Source organism: Zophobas morio, unplaced genomic scaffold, assembly GCF_036711695.1.
Source record: "Zophobas morio isolate AGI-343-1 ecotype UQ-CSIRO unplaced genomic scaffold, CSIRO_AGI_Zmor_V1 ptg000041l, whole genome shotgun sequence".
In the NCBI taxonomy this organism is placed as follows: domain Eukaryota; kingdom Metazoa; phylum Arthropoda; class Insecta; order Coleoptera; family Tenebrionidae; genus Zophobas; species Zophobas morio.
Genome location: NW_026972146.1, coordinates 5,154,480 through 5,174,850, shown reverse-complemented (window position 1 = coordinate 5,174,850; position 20,371 = coordinate 5,154,480). Strand labels below are relative to the sequence as shown.

General features: G+C 37.6%; 1 protein-coding gene across 2 annotated transcripts in view; it reads right to left on the bottom strand.

Moving 5' to 3' along the window:
* Ten-a (Tenascin accessory) overlaps positions 1-19,618 on the bottom strand; it is a 250,510-nt gene extending 230,892 nt beyond the window's left edge. For both annotated transcript variants that reach the window (XM_064071908.1, XM_064071909.1), the window contains exons 1-2: positions 19,504-19,618; positions 13,196-13,239 (exon numbers count right to left, since the gene is read on the bottom strand). The gene's annotated coding sequence lies outside the window, so the exon portion shown is untranslated. The remainder of the gene's footprint in view (positions 1-13,195; positions 13,240-19,503) is intronic.
* Between the last annotated feature and the right edge of the window lie 753 nt (positions 19,619-20,371).

Below are 20,371 nucleotides of genomic sequence, written 5' to 3'. Positions count from 1 at the left end.
AATATTTTATTTATGGTCAGTTTTCCAGATAAACACAATTAGTCGGTGTCACCTTCAGGAAACTTACGATAATGAACCGCCATCAATAAGGGCTGTCATTTGAACAAACAGCGGCGCATATTCTCGCGGCCGTGACGCTCCCATTAAGGCCACATCGAAGAACAATGCCCTAGGAAGTCTCCTTCCGCCCCGACAAAAAGCCCGCAGAAAGTCGGTATTTAATATCGCAACCCTTGCGATTGATACTTTATTAAAAACTCGAGCTGGCACCCTTTCAGCGCGACGAGACTCGCAACTTTTTAACGGTGTTTCCTTAGCTACTTCCGGTGATGGAATTTTAATTCGGGAAGGATTATATGATTCAGTCTGAGTAAATATAAGGGAGGATTCCGTGTTCGAGGATACTAATTACGCAAAAAATCGGCGGGGCGTCTCTGGAGGAGCTGCGACCTTTTAAAATTTAAAACCGGGCTTGCGGAAAGGTCAAGGTGATGGATCGGGTGCCTCGGGTTTTTCCCTCAAAGGAAACATTTCTGGTTTTATCGAGTGATATCGACGCGCCACTTTAATTAAACCGACGAGGATTTATTCGCAGGTAATTTTTGTCATACGAAATGATTACCCCCGGAATATGTGCCTTGCCCCGACAAAGGCCCAACAAAAGCGCTCATGAATCACCGACAACAATGTGCTCCGCTTCTCGGTGAAAATTCTCAATTTTTGTTTAGCGCGTCGACTTGGCGGCGAAAAAAATCCCGAATTTATTATCAGCGAGGAAAGCCGTCACTTAATTGATCGACCTCTGGCTGCAATTTTTCCGCCGAGTACTCGAAACAGAAAGGAAAGACCGAACCCGTCTAAAGCTCCTCGCAACTAAGCTTTCCTTAAGCTGCGAAAGCTCTATCCTCAAATGAAGCACTTTCACATCGATTACGCAGGATCTCCTCGAAAGTACACAACATTCGAGTGAAGTGCTGAAATGGAAGCGGCTTTCGGTTTATAATTTAATTCAATAATGACGAGCTTTGCGGCCATGAGCCATACAAATTTATTAAAGGAGTAATTGTGCACTTGAAACGAGACAATGGGGGTTTATTTAGTCCCGGTAAGGCCACTCGGCGGCGGTGCTCAATTATTAAAACCCGGCCTGGTAGGCTTAAATCGCAAACAAGGTAAGTTTGATGGAAAAAGACACGTTAAACACGGTATTAATTAAACAGAAATAAATATTTACGTCGCTAGGATTCGCTACATTTTTGAAATGAATTTACGACATTAAGATTTCAGGAGTAATTCTATACGAAGGGCCTCTCAAAGCCGTCTGCTCGTAAACCAATAAACAAAATTCTTTTTGCGAAAATCGCCTTTACTACAACGTCCATGCCGAGGATTGAACCTGAATTTTTCATGGTCCCTCAAGAACGTTAATTATAGAGCAACATCTCAGCACTTGAAAATAAATTATTAAGTTTCTCGCATTGCTTTCGCTGGCGGCCCGTTAGTTCCGAGCTCGGATTAGCGAGGTTCGAAGATGAGATTATACATAACCTACATTTTCTTAATTATCTCCCGCTAATTACGGCCCTTCGAAAACCCATCTCTTTGTCCGCGATACGTTTTTTGTGGTTTCGCTAATTTCAATGTAACATTACAAACAATACCCCTTTCAGACACACCCAGGCTTATAATTTCATGCATGACGGAATTGCCCAACAAAAGACCATTTCAGTACACGTAACCGAGACATCTTTTTTAAATCCGAGCCCTCGTAAATATGCGCCACATCGATTTACAATTACGCCACGAACCGGTCGCGTTGCGTACGAAAAAAATCGATGCGAAATTAACTTCGCCGATTTTCCTCGATGGATGATTTACAAACAAATGAATTTATTATGGAAATTTTAATGGCCGAAGACGGATATGAACGTAGGTGTAGATAAAACCGGGAGACATATATACACTTGTGACGTCAAACCGACAAACATAACCATAATTCGCGAACGTTTGCCTCGGAAATAAAAACGTATATTTCTCATGACAACTGACAAACGCCACCGACCTGGACCATGCGAAACAGGGGGGCGCCATCGCCGCCTTGCCGCCACGCGATTGGACGAATTTCGCAAAAGTGACGCACTTTGAGGTCGGGGTTTTACGATCAGTAGCAAACCGATGAGCATAAACGGGGGAAACCCTGAAGGAGTTTTGCTGGGTGTGTGAACCCAGCTTAAGCTAAATCATTGAGGAGCGAAAGGTGAAGTTGATTTTTTCAAAATATTATGAATTTTGGCGATAGGAAACCGCGATAAGGGGGTGGGGATTGGACGAGCGAGATGGAGACAAGACGAAGGCTGTGTAAAGGAGAGTTTCTGGAAATTTTGAAAAAGTCAGAAGGTGTTAAAAATTGAGCCTTCGGAAATGTTGCCTAAAAATGAAGAAAAAGGTCTTTGTGGTCCGGGGTCAAAATTTTGGAAGTTCTAGGTTTGAAAACAAACTTTCTTAAAAGTACAAAAAACATAGTTCAGTTAAGGAAAAATGGATGGAATTGTCGAAGAAATCAAGCCGAAAATCACTCCTGGTTGTCAAAATCTTTAGGTTGGAGGTTGAAATTGGTCCAAAATTTCGTGAGGGAGGAGTATTAAAAAATTGAACTTTCGGAAAAGTTGTCTAAAACTCCACATATATATAGAGTTTTCTTTCAACAACAGGATATTTAAACATGTTGTTAGGTTTTTGTTGAGAAAAGAAGACTTCGTATATTAAGAAAAAAATGGGCAAAATATAAGCCCCGCCCACCCACCCCTTCTCAATTGTGATGAATGTTTTATTCATTGTCAGCTGAAGGGCGGAGTTTAGTTATAAAATTCTAATTTTTCAACAAGAAATAACCATATGAAATATGTTTTTTCAAGGGTAGAATTTTTAGATAAATATTGATGTTACAATTAAACTCCGCTCTTCGGTCTGATTTTGGAATGAAAAACTCATCACAACTGAGATCGAGGCGGGTGGGTGCGGCTTAATTTTTGTATTTTCTTTTTAATATATAGAGATTTCTTTCAACAACAGAATATTTAAACATGTTGTCAGGTTTTTGTTGAAAAAAGAAGACTTCGTATATTAAGAAAAAATGGGCAAAATATAAGCCCCGCCCACCCACCCCTTCTCAATTGTGATGAATGTTTTATTCATTGTGAGCTGAAAGGCGGAGTTTAGTTATAAAATTCTCATTTTTCAACAAGAAATAACCATATGAAATATATTTTTTTAAGGGTAGAATTTTTAGAGAAATATTGATGTTACAATTAAACTCCACCTTTCGCACTGATTTTGGAATGAAAAACTCATCACAACTGACATCGGGGCGGGTGGGAGGGCCTTAATTTTTGTTTTTTTTTTTTAATGTATAGAGTTTTCTTTCAACAACATGGTATTTAAACATGTTGTCAGTTTTTTATTGAGAAAAGAAGACTTCGTACATTAAGAAAAAATTGACAATATATAAGCCCCGCCCACCCACCCTTTCTCAATTGTGATGAACATTTTATTCATCAGTAACTGAAGGGCGGAGTTTAGTTATAAAATTCTCATTTTTCAACAATAAATAACCATATGAAATATGTTTTTTCAAGGGTAGGATTTTTAGAGAAACATTGATGTTACAATTAAACTCCGCTCTTCGGTCTGATTTTGGAATGAAAAACTCATCACAACTGAGATCGAGGCAGGTGGGTGGGGCTTAATTTTTGTATTTTTTTTTTTTTTAATATATAGAGATTTCTTTCAACAACAGGATAGTTAAACATGTTGTCAGTTTCTTGTTGAGAAAAAAAGACTTCGTACGTTAAAAAAATGGACGAAATATAAGCCCCGCCCACCCACCCCTTATCAATTGTGATGAATGTTTTATTCATTGTAAGTTGAAGGGCGGAGTTTAGTTATAAAATTCTCATTTCTCTACAAGAAATTACCGTATAAAATATGTTTTTGAAGGGTAGAATTTTTTAGAGAAATATTAAAGTCACAATTAAACTCCGCCCTTCGGTCTGATTTTGGATTGAAAAACTCATCACAATTGAGATGTCGGCAGATGGGTAGGGCTTAATTTTGTTTTTTTGTAAATGTATAGAAGTTTCTTTCAAAAACAGGATAGTTAAACATGTTGTCAGTTTCTTGTTGAGAAAAGAAGACTTCGTATATTAAGAAGAAATGGGCAAAATATAAGCCCCGCCCACCCACCCTTTCTCAATTGTGATGAACATTTTATTCATCAGTAGCTGAAGGGCGGATTCTAGTTGCAAAATTGTCATTTCTCTACAAGAAATTACCAAATGAAATATCACTAAAGTAATAAAATTTTTAGTAATATTTCTCTCACCCATGACCATGTTTAATTACCATTTCAGTTGGAATGTACAAAGATATGGTTATGTTGTTGTAATAATTTGATAAAATTCCATTTGACGACAATGTTTGCCTGATACAGAGTTTCTATAAATGATTATAGGGTCGCAGTAAGTAATGTAAACGTGCAGCCGCTCAGATTTGAACTGTACCAAATGCCCAAGGACTCATGACAAAGACCACATGCATCTGTATAACTGGTTGCCTAAATGCTTCATATCTTTTTAAAAAATAAAACTAATTCATTACAATTAAAAGAAACAAATTTATTGCGGTTAAACATCACAGTAAATATTGAAAATATTCACCATTTTGTTCACTCTCCTTTTTAATTTCAAAAATATTCTGTAATCCTTTCGTCAATATCCATTGTTCAACTTCATGTTGCAACAGAAACTCCTGACTGCAGATAAAATTTTGTCAAAGATATTAGCGGATTCTACTCAAGTCGTCTCAAATCATCAACAACTTCCTCAGATACTGTAGGTCTTTAACGAGATTTCTCTGTGTTGACACTGCCAGTTCGAATAAATCTGTTAATTACATATTTAATGTGATGTTTCTTGAATTATTAAATCGCGGTATTTGGTCAGATATTCTTGCTTACATTCTTGTTTATGGCCACGAACAAAGATTTTCGAATTATTCCTGACCTGACCTGATCTGATCTGACCTGACCTAACCTGACCCAATGTGACCTGTCTATTAAGGACTATTATACCTAATCTCGAACAGTTTATGGGGTTCAATAAACATTTTTGGAAACAGGAAGGCAATATTCACTATTTATGTGCCTCAACTATAACGTTGAAAACAAGTTTCGATTAAAATCTCCGGCAACTAAATGTAATGAAAACGAGAACGGTTATATTTATCTGTTTCAATTATATTTAGGAATTGTATAAAAGTGCTTGCAGAGGGATGTAAACTACCGTTACTGGAGTTTTCAGTTTAGGAACGATAATGTTTGAGAAGTGGAGAAATTGGCGAACAACAGATATTTGTGGTGAAACTCTTCCCGGCAGCGTTGTAGCATGTATGAAGCCCCGAGCCACAGTTTAATAAGAGTTAAATGATAACTGACACGAGCCGAGGCCGGGTCCATAAATTCCTAACATTATGGTGCCCTTGATATCTGCTTGACGTTAAAACAAGAAAACCAATTAATGCAAAGTTTAATTCAACGGTCTCGGTTCTTGTGCGTCCGGTCCAAATTTACTTAAGAGGCTTAATAAATTTGTAATTAGAAGGGCGGCCAACCGCTGACCAATCTCAAACGAAACAGCACGCAACATATTCAATTGCACCAATTTTGTTAATTGACCCCGAATTAAAACTTACAAATTAGTGGTTTCGCTTAAAGCTAGCCCATATTACAGCCACGACACACTTTTCGCCTGGATCGTAAACTTTTAACGCCCACTAATAAATTTATAGATAAGGCGTGTTCTAAACGTTAGTCTACACGTCAAAGTGAAAAAAGGTACGCTTTGACGCACTCGTACTACGTTCGCCTGAAAGTGCGTAACTGGTTGCCGATCCCTCGTTAAAAATGTACGCCGGATTTTCTCGATTGGCGCAAGCGGCTCTATTATTTAGAGGACGTATTCGAAATTAATAATTACGATACGTTACAAAACAATGGCAATTACAGGGCCGGAGTGGAGGGAAGCCGTTTCGTGTCATAATAGGTATGTCAACTGAAATTCTCGACTGTAATTGGAAGCATAAACACGGGTCGGAAGTCGATTGACGAAATTCGAACGCACGAATATGGCGACATATAACCGCCCCCGTATCCAGTCCGGGTTAATTATCGATGTCGCGTTGCGTAACTCTTTTTCATTCAGCCCGCGTCGAAAAATAAATTAAGAAACATCTTGTCCAGACCCCGGTTTCTAATTATGATCGTTCCCGTGCCGCAAAGTCGCGGATTTTCTCTCTCCCTCATAAATCTGGCTTCTAACGAGCGAAAGCTCGGCTTCCTTTTCGAACTTTATGTATTTTTTACGTGCGAAATATGGCAACAAACAACAAAATAACAAGATAAAGGTTCCAGAAGAGGCTGACAAGACGCGAAGCGCGCCCGGAAACGGGCGCTTATCTATCGATGCAGCAGCGGGAAGGAAAACTTTGAATAAAACAATTCCGACCCTATAAAAAAATAAATTTGCTTTGCACTTATTTCTCCCGGTCTTCGCCGCCGCGGCCACCGGAAGTATTAATTGGGGCGGTTTTACCGCCCGCACGTAATGATGGGATCTAATAAAAAATTATGGCGCACCTATAAAGAAATCTACAGAGCGGTACTGCGCGCGGCCATGAACACCACAATTTGTTAATTTTATAACGAAGTTTATTGCCGGCCGTAAATCCGACGAGAGGCAGAAGGTGACGGGGGGTAAGAGCACACGATAAAAAATTAAGAGGGATCGATTTTTATGAGCGGTTTTGCGAAAGATTAAAAATGGAGCCCGGAAAAACAACGGCGGGGCGTCTTCTAACGCGCTAACGTGAACGACGCGACCTTCTGTGGCGCAGTCGGCAGGATTCAAAAGCGACGAGTCGATTGATGTGGTGTATAATCAATTAAACACCAAAATGTCAAAGACGTCGTGCGTTTTAAGCGTGTTGTGCCATCAAACTAAACTTGTAAGCTCTATCTTTCGCCAAAAATAGGTCTGCTGCTATTTGCTAATGGCAGCTAGCAGCCGAGGCGCTCTCCGTTCGCCAACACTACAATATAGTCAAGAAAACGACGTGGATTCACGATATACCTACTAACCGGAATTATTTAATAAATGAATAAACAATGTATTTAGATATTTGGAAATGAACATGGAAATTGTCAAAGCGTTAAACACTTACTGGCGAAATAACATTTCAGTTTAGATTTGAAAACGATTCGACATTATTTTTATTACATTTAGTAATTTGTCGTACTTACATTTGAGAAAAACAGAGGAAATTCTATTTGTGCTTCTGCCTTTAAAAATTTCCTACACGGTTGACAGAATTTTCATGCATTCGATGTTTCGTTTTAAATAAGTCCATGATTTCGTCCAGAATATGTCTTGATATATATTTTCTTATTTGTTACTACCCTGGCGCCTCCACGATTTTTTCCAAAAATTCTCCAAATTGTTTGAAAAGTCATTCTTATGGTACTTTTTCAGAATCACGAATTTTCTTAAAATCACCAATCTGTCCTTATTTTCTCTGTATTTCTTTGAATGGGGGAAAAAACTCATTTATAATCCCCAGTTCAAATTTTTTTCACTTAGCCAAATCTTGTTTCTTGTATTAATTCGTTTAGATTTATTTATGAATTTCAAAATGTCATAATGCCTTTTCAGATTTATAAATCCTTCGTCAAAAATTTTGCACGGAATATTTCTAATTAAAAAAATTATCTAGGCGCCTCCACCATTTTTATAAAAGAAATTCAAGTCCCGGCACCTCCAAAACGTTTGTATAAAACTGAAATTGCTCATTTTACTTGTGGAAGTGCACAATTTTGATCGGAAATTTTCCCAGAATCACGAAATTGTCCTTATTTCCTTTGTAATTATTATTTAAATAGGGGAGGAAAACGAATTTATAATCAGAAAATTTTAGTTCCTCAATTCAATTTTTTTTTATTTGACCAAATCTGTTTCTTGGATTAATTCGTTTGAATTTATTTCCGAATTTCAAAATGTCATAATCTCTCTTCAGATTTGTTATGTAATGTAGAAGCTTATTCATCAAAAATCTTCCACAGATTATTGTATTTTCTTGGAGAGTAAATCATTTTCCAAAATTAGTCTTACCTCGGCAAGTACTAGCCCCACCCATCCACCCTTTCTTTTCCTAGTGGATATGTCATTAGCCAAAATCAGTCTTATCTTACCAAGTACTAGCCCCACCCACCCACCCTCTCTTTTCTTAGAGGATAAGTCATTTGCCAAAATCAGTTTTATCTTACCAAGTACTAGCCCCACCCACCCACCCTTTCTTTTCTTAGTGGATATGTCATTAGTCAAAATCAGTCTTATCTTACCAAGTACTAGCCCCACCCACCCACCCACCCTCTCTTTTCTTAGTGAATATTTCATTTGCCAAAATCAGTCTTATCTTACCAAGTACTAGCCCCACCCACCCACCCTCTCTTTTCTTAGTGGATATTTCTATTTCATTTGCCAAAATCAGTCTTATCTTAACAAGTACTAGCTCCACCCCCCCCCCCCCTCTCTTTCTTAGTAGATATTTCATTTGCCAAAATCAGTCTTATCTTATCAAGTACTAGCCCCACCCACCCACCCTCTCTTTTCTTAGAGGATAAGTCATTTGCCAAAATCAGTCTTATCTTACCAAGTACTAGCCCCGCCCACCCGCCCTCTGTTTTTTCAGAAGGTATAGCTTTTGCCAAAATTAGTCTTATCTGAGCAAGTACCAGCCCCGTCCACTCGCCCCTATTTCCTCAGAGAATGTCATTTGCCAAAATAATCTTACTATTTACTTATCTTAGCAAGTACTAGCAAGTACTACCCTCTGAGAAAATAAAGGGCGGGTAGGCTAGGCTAGTACTTGCTAAAAATAGTCTTGTTTTGGCAAATGACATATCCTCTGAGAAAGTAGGGGGCGGACGGGTGGGTGGGGGTAGTACTTGGTAAGATAAGACTGACTTTGGCAAATGAAATATCCATTAAGAAAAGAGGGGGTGGGTGGGTGGTGCTAGTACTTGGTAAGAATAAACTGATTTTGGCAAATAAAATATCCACTAAGAAAAGAGAGGGTGGGTGGGTGGGGCTAGTACTTGGAAAGGTAAGACTGATTTTGACAAATGAAATATCCACTAAGAAAAGAGAGGGTGGGTGGGTGGGGCTAGTACTTGGTAAGATAAAACTGATTTTGGCAAATGACATATCCACTAAGAAAAGAGAGGGTGGGTGGGTGGGGCTAGTACTTGGTAAGATAAGACTGATTTTGGCAAATGACATATCCACTAAGAAAAGAGAGGGTGGGTGGGTGGGGCTAATACTTGGTAAGATAACACTGATTTTGGCAAATGAAATATCCATTAAGAAAAGAGAGGGTGGGTGGGTGGGGCTAGTACTTGGTAAGATAAAACTGATTTTGGCAAATGACATATCCACTAAGAAAAGAGAGGGTGGGTGGGTGGGGCTAGTACTTGGTAAGATAAGACTGATTTTGGCAAATGACATATCCACTAAGAAAAGAGAGGGTGGGTGGGTGGGGCTAGTACTTGGTAAGATAAAACTGATTTTGGCAAATGACATATCCACTAAGAAAAGAGAGGGTGGGTGGGTGGGGCTAGTACTTGGTAAGATAAGACTGATTTTGGCAACTGACATATCCACTAAGAAAAGAGAGGGTGAGAGGGTGGGGCTAGTACTTGCTAAAAAAAGTCTTGTTTTGGCAAATGACATATCCTCTGAGAAAATAGGGGGCAGATGGATGGGGCTAGTACTTGGTAAGATAAGATTGATTTTGGCAAATGAAATATCCACTAAGAAAAGAAAGGGTGGGTGGGTGGGGCTAGTACTTGGTAAGATAAGACTGATTTTGGTAAATGACTTATCCTCTAAGAAAAGAGAGGGTGGGTGGGTGGGGCTAGTACTTGCTGAGATAAAACTAATTTTCACATATGATTTACTCTCTAAGAAAATAAAGGGTGGGTGGGTGGGGCTAGTACTTGGTAAGATGAGACTGATTTTGGGAAATGAAATATTCACTAAAAAAAGAGAGGGTGGGTGGGTGGGGCTAGTACTTGGTAAGATGAGACTGATTTTGGCAAATGACTTATCCTCTAAGAAAAGAGAGGGTGGGTGGGTGGGGTTAGTACTTGGTAAGATAAGACTGATTTTGGCTAATGACATACTTTCTAAGGTAAGTTAAATTCCCAAATCTACCCGAAATGTGCAAAACATGATGAGTTTTTACTCATGATTTATCACTGCATTCATATTTTTAGATTCGCTTATACAGGTGGCTCAAAAAATTAATGAATGTGTAAATTTATTTTATTCATTAAAGCAGGAACGGTTCAGTCTATTTTCCCAAAAAATTTTGGGAATACAATACTGTTATTTTTAGTATTACAGTGCACCACAGTGTTGATGACGTCATCACAAAATTCTGTAAAGTAAAAAATCAACTCAAAAAAGCTGTATATTATTATTATTATTATTATTTTTATTATTATTATTGTTGACCACCCCTACAGATAAACCAATTATTAGGGTGGTATATTAGGGCTAACTTAGATTGTTGGAAATGCATAATTAAATAGTTAAAAATTAGGAGACTGTTATAGATGTGTATTTTTGATCTGGCGTAAACTACTATTGAAGATATCAAATTTATTCCGATAATTATTATAAATTCTGCACATAGTTGTAATGGGCGAGAACACATGTACATTAGTTCTAGAAATTTCAGTATAAAAACATAAAGGGTTTCTAATGTTTGACCGGGGAACTAGAAAGCATAATTTTTCAACTAAAGCACTTGAATATACAACACCATTCACCAATTTAAAAAGAAAACAGAGAGACAAAGTTTCTCTCCTCTTTTCCAAGCTTTGAATGGAAAAGAGTACCAAAAGCTCATTTTGAGGAAAACCTCTACAAGGGTAATAGCCAAATGATTTGAAATGGAGGAATTTTAAAAATTTCCTTTTTAACTTTTCTAATTTGAGACAATGAACATCGTACCCTGGGGACCAAATAATACAACCATACTCTAGTTTTGATCTAACAAACGAAGTATACAAACTAAGGAGAGTACTATTAAGTTGAAAGCTTTTGCAATTACGAATGATAAATCCTAACGCCCTAATTGATGATATGATATATGTTTCACTGTACTTTAGGTGCGAGGGAAGTTCTGCCGAAATAACTTTCGACCAATTTTTTATTTCCTAGTACCTTCTTCAAAAATCTTGCGGGGGATATTTTTAATTGAAAATTATTTCGGCGCCTCCACCATTTTTATATAAAACTTAAATTGCTCAATTTGGTTGGGAAAGTGATCATTTCTGGTCGTAAATTTTTTTATAATCACGAATTTTTTCTGCATTTTTTTTAAATAAGGGAGGAAACGCATTAATAATCAGAAAATTTTAGCTCCTCAATTCAAATTTTTTGTCCTGGCCAAATCTGTGTCTTGTATTAATTCGTTTATATTTATTTACAAATTTCAAAATGTCATAATCTCTTTTCAGATTTGTTATTTCATGTAAAACTTTCATACAAAAAAATATCCTGGCGCTTCCACCGTTTTTCGATAAAAATTTCAAATTATTCAAATTGGTTCGAAAAAAAATCATTATTTCTTCTTTCATATAAAACTGAAATTTTGTCAAAAGCACAAATCTGCGGTTATTGTCTGAACTTTGTTAAATTAAACAATTTCTTTTGACGCAACTTTTTGTTTCCGTATTAGTTTGTTTAGGCTTATGTAGCTATTTAAAAACGTGTGTAATCTATTGTCGAATTTATTCTGACAGATTCGAAACATTGGCGGATAAATTCGAACAACACCATTTACTTTAGCACTAATTTATCGGCGCAGTCGGTAGGATTTAAAGTTAATAGTGTTGCTGTTGGTACGATTGGCACAGCCGATTGATGCAATGAAGCGCCCTTTGCGCCCAAGCCTCACCAAATTTTTGTTGTCCGCATAAATGGCGCAGTCGGTGGGATCCGCGTCGTTGTCCAAACCCGGGACAACCATCCACGGGACTCCGACTCCTACCAGTGGAGCGTCGCTTGTTATCATAATTAAAACCGCGTCGCTCGCATTAATTACTCCAAAATATGGTAATGCGATTTCGTTCGGAGAATTTGCGCTAAATAACTCGAATAATCGTGTGTTTTACGTGCATTGTTGCCGGTGCATTAAACAGGACGTCCGGGCGATTGCATCTCGCGTGTAGTCCCCGTTGCCTACTCATTATTTGATGGTACTTTTTCAATCCCGCATGCCGTCCGGACAAAAACCGCGATGAAAAATGACCGGGATCGATCCGGAAGGCCGGAAAAATGGCGGTTGCGGCTATGGCCGATTTTCATTAGCATAGTCTAACACGTTGTCATCTCGCATTAGAGCGTGTTCGGTGGAAAACCGCGATTGCATCTGCCGGAATCTAATATTTGGAGTTTACGACTTCACGGTTAATATGATCGAGGATTGGAGGATTCATGCATACGGAATCAGGTGTTAAGGCATACCCTTGAATTATATTCAAATTGCTGATTGAGTTTATTATGCTAATAACGGTAACCCGATGAGATTTATGATAGTTTAACCCGATTACAATCACCGCCAGGATTGTCTTGTTGCTGCTAAACACGATAGGGACGAATTCATTACGACTTGTAAAAGTCCGGAACGCAGCTCGCCGCTCCGCTTTCGCCCGAATCGATACCCCGTCCTTGCGAAATCCACATACGCACGTCGATTTTCTGCAAAACCGAAGCAAACGTCTACACAGCCGAAATTTAATCCTATCGTAAATCTATCTTAATCCCTCTGAACTCATAATTTAACACGCTATTGATCCGTGTAAGTTGAAAGCCGCATCTACTTAACTAGCGTGTTTACAAATTCGCCATTACCGTCTGATTCCGGCGGGAATGGAAAAATCGCCCTCTGATCCGGCCAAAAGGACGTAAATCAGGGACGTATCAATGTGGAATTAGGACATGCAAATGGGCGTGCTCGTAAATTCGAATTAGTACAACTGTAAATGGAGTCGATCGGGGTTTACGGCTTTACTTACCTTGGAGGGAAGTGCGTCGCGACGCTAGCACCACCGACCCGCTCCTGAAAAATTAAATGGGTCGTTACGTGTAAGTTGAGAAATATTTTGCTCAAGTTTTATTGCAAGCGGAGAGCTTTTAAAGACAAAACGAATAATCGAGTTAACATGTAATGTTTCACTTTATCTGCTTTATCTGCTACAGAATTGTGTAATTAAATGTAAACGAACATGCATGTACTTCGCGAGGATGAAAAGAGACTTCAAAAGGAAGTTTCGTTTAAAAGTTTGAGATACAAGACGCGACGGGGCACACATGCTCGCCGACGGGTAATGAAACACAAACGCGCAACTCCGCAAATAACATATTCGGATTTTGGTCTCGAAATTATTTAGAAAGTTTTAAAACTCGCGTGTCAACATTTGCCGAGAAAAACGCTAACATGATCAACAACATATGTCTCTGCGTATTAGCATACCACGACGAGGGTCTCGAGTTCAATTCCCAGTGTAGGCTTACATTTTTTTGCCATACAGCTCTTCCAAAATTTGGAACTAATTTTGCCTGATAGATGTTATTTAAATTTTATAAAATAATATATTCCTGTATTGTAATTTATGAATGTACTCAAAGTTCAACATTCATGACATCAAGATTTTACTATTCTGGATTCCGAATTCACAGTTTTAGGACTTCAGGATTGTGATTTTCTGGTTTCGTAATTTCAGCTTTTAGAATATCAAAGTGCGGGATTTCAAAATTAATAATCTCAGGATTTTGTATTTCTGGATTGGTTTTTCAAGTTTCGAAATTCAAGAATTGAAGATTTTACTATTCTGGGTTCCAGATTCACAGTTTTAGGACTTTAGAATTTTTATTTTTAGGTTTCGTAGTTTCCAGTTTTAGAGCGTCAAACTGCGGAATTTTCGGAACTGGAATTTTGTATTTTTGGATTTCGGGTTCTAGTGTCAAAATTTTGAAAATCCACAACCTGAGGGATTGAGGAATCACAGATTTAAGATTTCAGTACTGTGGATTGATAGGATCATAATTTCAAAATTCAGAATTTCAAGTAGACGATGTGTGTTAAGAACATTTTGGGATTTAAGGTTTTTGGAATTATGGATTCCAAAATTTCATGATTCCCTATTTCTGGTTTGAAAATTTCAGCATTTAAAGTTTCAAGGTTTATGACTTGAAGATTTTACTATTTTGGACCCCTAATTCGTAGTTTTAGGACTTCAGTATAGTGATTTTCGGATTTAAGTGACTGAAATTTATAATTCAAGAGTCTCATAATTTTGCATTTCTGGATTGCTGATTCCAGTGTTTAAATTTTGAAAATTCACAACTTGAGGATTCAAGAATCGCAGATTTAGGATTTCATGACTTGGATTTAGAGTATTATAATTTTAGAATTACAAATGTCCAGGTTAGGATTACAAAATTCAGAATTTCAAAACTATGCTTTGTGAATCGGTGTTTTAAGGTTTAGAATTTTTGAAGTTTCAAGATTTATGACTTGAACATTTTACTATTCTGCATTCCAGATTCACAGTTTTAGGACTTCAGAATTTTTATTTTTAAGTTTTAGAGGTTTAGTGTTGTGATTCTCGAATTTTTTTAATTTTAATTTCAAGTTTTATAAAGTCAAAGTGGCGGATTTAAGTGAGTTAAATTTCAAATTTAAGAGTCTTATGATTTTATAAATATTTCTGGATTGCTGTTTTAGTGTTTAAATTTTGAAAATTCACAACTTGAAGAATCAGGAATCACATATTTAGGATTTCATGCTTAAGGATTTAGCGAATCATAATTTTAGAATTCCAAATCTTCAAATCAGGATTACAAAATTTAGAATTTCAAGACTATGATTTGTGAATCGGTGTTTTAATGTTTTGTTTTTTAAAGTTTCAAGATTCATGACTTGAAAATGTTACCATTCTGGATTCTACATTCAGTTTCAGGACTTCAGAATTTTAGGTTTCGTAATTTCAAGATTCATTTTAGAATGGCAAAGTGGGGAATTTAAGGGACTAAGATTTTAAAAATTAAGAATCTCAGAATTTTGTAGTTCTGGACTTCGGTTTCCGGTGTCAAAATTTTGAAAATCCACAATCTGAGGATTTCAGGAATCACAAATTTAAAATTTCACTACTATGGATTTAGGATTCCGAATGTCCAGATCAGTATTTCAAAATTCAGAATTTCAAGGTCGTGATTTGTGATTCGGAATTTTAGGATTCAAGGTTTTTAGAATTAGAGATTCCAAAATTGCATGATTCTGGCTTGAAAATTTCAGCATTTGAATTTTCAAGATTCATGGTTCATTGTAGATTTTACTATTGTGATTTAGAGTATCATAATTTTAGTATTAAAATGTCCAGATCAATAATTCCAAAATTCAGAATTTCAAGATCCTGATTTGTGATTCGGCATTTTAGGATTCAAGGTTTTAGAATTATGGATTCCAAAATTTCATGATTCCGTATTTCTGGCTTGAAAATTTCAAAATTTGAGTTTCAAAATTCATGTTTTGAAGATTTTACTATTCTGTATTCCAGATTCACAGATTTAGGGCTTTAGAATTTTGATTTTTGGGTTTCGTAATTTCAAGTTTTAGAATGTCAAAGTACGGAATTTAAGGGACTGGGATTTTGAAAATTAAAAATCTCAGAATTTTGTATTTCTGGATTTCATGACTGTGGATTTAGAGTAATTTTATGATTCAGAATGTCCAGGTCAGGATTTCAAAATTCAGAATTTTAAGATCATGATTTGTGATCCGGCGTTTTCGGATTCAGAGTTTTAGAATTATGTATTCCAGCATGTCATGATCTCGTATTGAAGATTTTACTATTTTGGATTCCGAATTCACAGTCAAAAGTGCGAAATTTAAGGGACTGAGATTTCAAAATTAAGAACCTTATGATTTTGTTTTTCTGGATTGCGGTTTCTAGTGTTTAAATTTTGAAAATCTACAAGTTGAGGATTTCGAAAATCAGAGATTTAGGATTTTATAACTGTGAATTTAGAGTATCATAATCTTTGGATTAGAATATCAAGATCAAAATTTCCAAATCCATAATTTCAAGCTTACGATTTGTGATTCGGAATTTTAAGATCCAGTGATTTTGGAATTATGGATTCCAGAATTTCATGATGTATTTCTGGCTCAAGAATTTTGGCATTTTCGGAAGTTTCAAGATTCATGGCTTGAAGATTTTACGATTGTGGACACTGGATCCACAGTTTTAGGACTTCAGAATTGTGATTTTGAGGTTTTGTAATGTCAAGCTTTAGAACATAAAAGTGCGGAATTTAAAGGACTAATGAAATTTCAAAATTAAGAATATCATAATTTTGCAGTTCTAGATTGCCGGTTCTAGGGTTTAAATTTTGAAAATCCATCACTTGAGGATTTAGAGTAGCATAATTTTAGAATTCAGATCAGGATCTCAAAATTCAGAATTTCAAGATTATGATTTTTGGTTCCTCGCTTTAGGATTTAGGGTTTTTGATTTATGACTTCCACAATTTCATGATTTCGTATGTCTGACTTGAGAATTGAAAAAGTTTTAGGACTTCGGGATTGTGATTTTCCGATTTCGTAATTTCATATTCAAATTGTGGATTCTAGTGTTTAAATTTTGAAAAACCACAACTTCGAGATTTCTAGAATGATAGATTTAGGATTTCACGTCCCTGAAGTAGAATCAACAGATATACTTTCTCAGACCGTCCCAAACTTGAAAGAAGCTTCGACGTTTCGCCCACTTTTTATGGAGCATCTTCAGCAAATGAAGGACAAGCAAAACAAGAAGTTAGGAGAGAAGATTTTTTGTGTAAAAATCACACCACGAGTATATGAGTAATTTCGTAAAATTTAAATAACCTTTCCTATGCAAAATTCTGAGATGACGTCATCAAATTAGGAATGGGGATGATCAGGCAATAAGACAATAAAACCTTGTAATAATCAATCCAATAGTCTTGTCTGTCTAATAAAGTCGTCAACAGTCTACATACGACAGACTGAAACGGGGGACCTATTTTTTCGCACTCTACGAGTCCTGAACTGTCGAGAAATCATGAAATTAATCCAAATATATTATAATAATGTATTTAACGGTTCTTCTCTAAAACCCAACATAGACGCAAATCCGGATGTCCTGAACACTTTCGAACTGTTTGATGACCTATTCAATTGAAATTTATCGCGAATTTCAACCGAAAAATAAATAAACGACTCTGAAAAATTGTCAACGCGAACAATCCAAACGAAAATAAATTTTTTGTGTTTTTAATGACGTTGATAAAACTTTTTGTGCAAGCCATCGAGTAAATGATATGTCAACAAAATAATGAACGCCATGTATAATAATCGCCATTTGGTGGCACCGCCAGACAAACAAAAAAAATCTCTCTTTGACAAATATTTGCTTGAAAAACCGCAGTCAAACAAGCGTTCATTAGCGAAGCTCATTCGCATTTAGCTAGAAATTTGGAATCGGGTCAATCAAAGCAAAATCCTATTTAGCGAATTTGCACTGAATAAACAATAACCCAGCAAACACCATTACCGTACAAATCATGTTTAAACCAAATTAAAGCAAATAACACCGTCGAAATCCGGCATCCGCGTGAGGCGACGACTCAACCTCAAGTTGCGGTCACTGCCGCCGAACCCTCTCCGAAAAAGCCAGCGACAAGGGTTAATGCGAAAGTCGACGTTCGGCGCGGAATGGTTCGGAACTTCACAAAATCCTCATCAAAATGTGCAACGAACCATTAAATGAAAAGCCAATTTAATTAAACAAAACATGTAATTAACAGAAACAAGCTTTATTCATAGACTTGTTTGGTCTTTTCGGCGGCGCGTTTGTTTTACGCTTTGCGCCGACAACACCTTAAACCACTCACAACGCGGATTAAAAATGGCCATGTTTTAATTAAATTCTTTGTTTATGTGGTTGTAAGTCTTCGAGGATTACTGCGGCGAGGTCGCGCCAGGATAAAGGACAAGGCCGGCGGCCGCAGGTCCACACTGGATGGAAAATGAGATTTAGGATGGGAAGAAAGGAAATGCGCCGCGGAAAATTAGCAAAAATGGACTTAATTGCCAAAGTTGGCCCAATCAAATTAGGATTTTATTTCAGTGCGTGCGCTGTAGTCCTAACTAATTTTATTGTATACAGCTTTTTCGCCTACAAATGCGACAACGGTGAAATCACAATTTGAATATACCGCGCAAACCGCACAACCAATCAGCGTCATTAATCTAGTGACGTCAAGCGCATTTTCCTTCTACCACACTACAATCCTGATTGGTGTATTAATTAAATAAGTGAAAAACAAATAAACAAATTTTGCTCTTTTAGCCAGTACTTTTTACTGAAAAAAAAAAAAATAAAAGGTTAAAAATGTAATTTATGGTTTTAATAACGCAAGCATTACGCACACCCACGACACAGAAAACAAATTAGGAGAAATATCGACACGTGTGGTTAACTGCGTAGGCACTTTTAAAAACATGAAACAAACGTTTTGTGTAAAGAAGATGCCAACGTAGTGCCAACGCGTCCACAAATGTTCTATAAAACATATTTAAATATTATATAGTGTCCTGGACTTGTGGGTGATTTGGGCTTGAGTGCTTCGTTACATATTAAACCGGTGTCACAGTGTCATTTTAAAACCGATAAAAATTTCATCAGACAAAAAATCAATCCAAAAAAATAATTTATTTGACTGAAATGAATAAATATTATTCGGGTCGACAGGTCACAGGTTTAAAGTGAAAGGGTTTCTCCAAACTGCCACAACAACGTTTGACATAATTAATATCTGAAGTTTTTATGTATTTTTCAGTTTGGTGCTAAATTTAGCTAAATTTCGTGCAGCGTTTCACTTTTGTATAGCTCTCTGATTAACCCTCCGCTTTATTTATTATGTAGTTAAATAAATGACACAGTTGTGAATTTGTCATAATATTAATGGATAACTAAATCCATAAAAATATGACAGGGTGTTTCTTTTTATACACGAAATCTAGATTCTGCATAATTAAACTGCTGTCACATGTCAAACGCGCACAGCATTATCAAATCAAAACTAGAAACCCCTATGCCAAAACCAATCCGTCCTCCGCTCTCAAAGCAACGTTTTTCATAGTTTGATAGCAACTTTTACAAAAAACACGTTGTTTATTCGAAAAAAATTGTTTATTTTCGACAACACCCGTCCAAACCCTGCGCCCGTCCTCTGCCAGGCCTGTCAGCCGCCTCCTCCTCTCGTCCCCCCGATCGCCGCCCCCGCCGCCCCTCACCTGTCAGAAAACCAGTCAGCTCAGCCAACACACACAGATTTCGTCGCGACTCTGGACTTCGCATTCACATGCTAGCGCGCACGTTTCAAGAACGACGCTCTGCGTCCCGACGCCTGCGAAGTTGGCGGCGAACTGAACGACGGACGCCGGCGACGTCGACGTCGGAGGCAGCCGGCGCGCACCGACTCATAATTTTTCAAGAGACGCGTCGCTTTTTTCCGTCGTCATCGTCGATGGGATTCCGTTTAATTGATTCTGACAGTGTGAGCGCCTCTAATTAGGGGATGTTTTTGCGATGAATTTTTAAGCCGGATGATTGGAGGCGGCCAGCAGCCGTCTTTGTCGGGCCGGGGGCGGGGAGGTGCGAACGGCCGGTAACAAAGCTTTCATTAAACATTTAAATTGGTTCATTATTTATGTATTGTAATCGTGTACGAGAATTACCGGCTGTAATTACATGGGTTTTTCAAATGACCCACTGTGATTAGAATTGCACGGCTCGGGGAGCGGAATTAATGGGGTCGGAGGCGGCGGGATGGACGGGGTGTAAGCGGGAGAGGACGGTGCAGAGGCGATAGCTGCAGAGGACTCGAATGTGATTTAGAGTGCAGTGTTTTGTAGATAGGTTGCTTGAATGATGTGGGCACCGGGTGTGCTCTCACCATGGGTGCTGGATTTCCAGAGGTCGGGCTCAGAGGCGGATGCCAGATCATTCCCGGCTCTTCCAAGGGTCAACGTCAAATAAGGGAGAGGTCACAGACTTAAACGAGGTACACCATGTTGGTTGGAAGAAAAAGAGGAGATAAGAAATTTTCAGGAGGCAACAGCAAAAGGTGAGTTGAGGTTTTCTATTTCCGATGACCAGAAA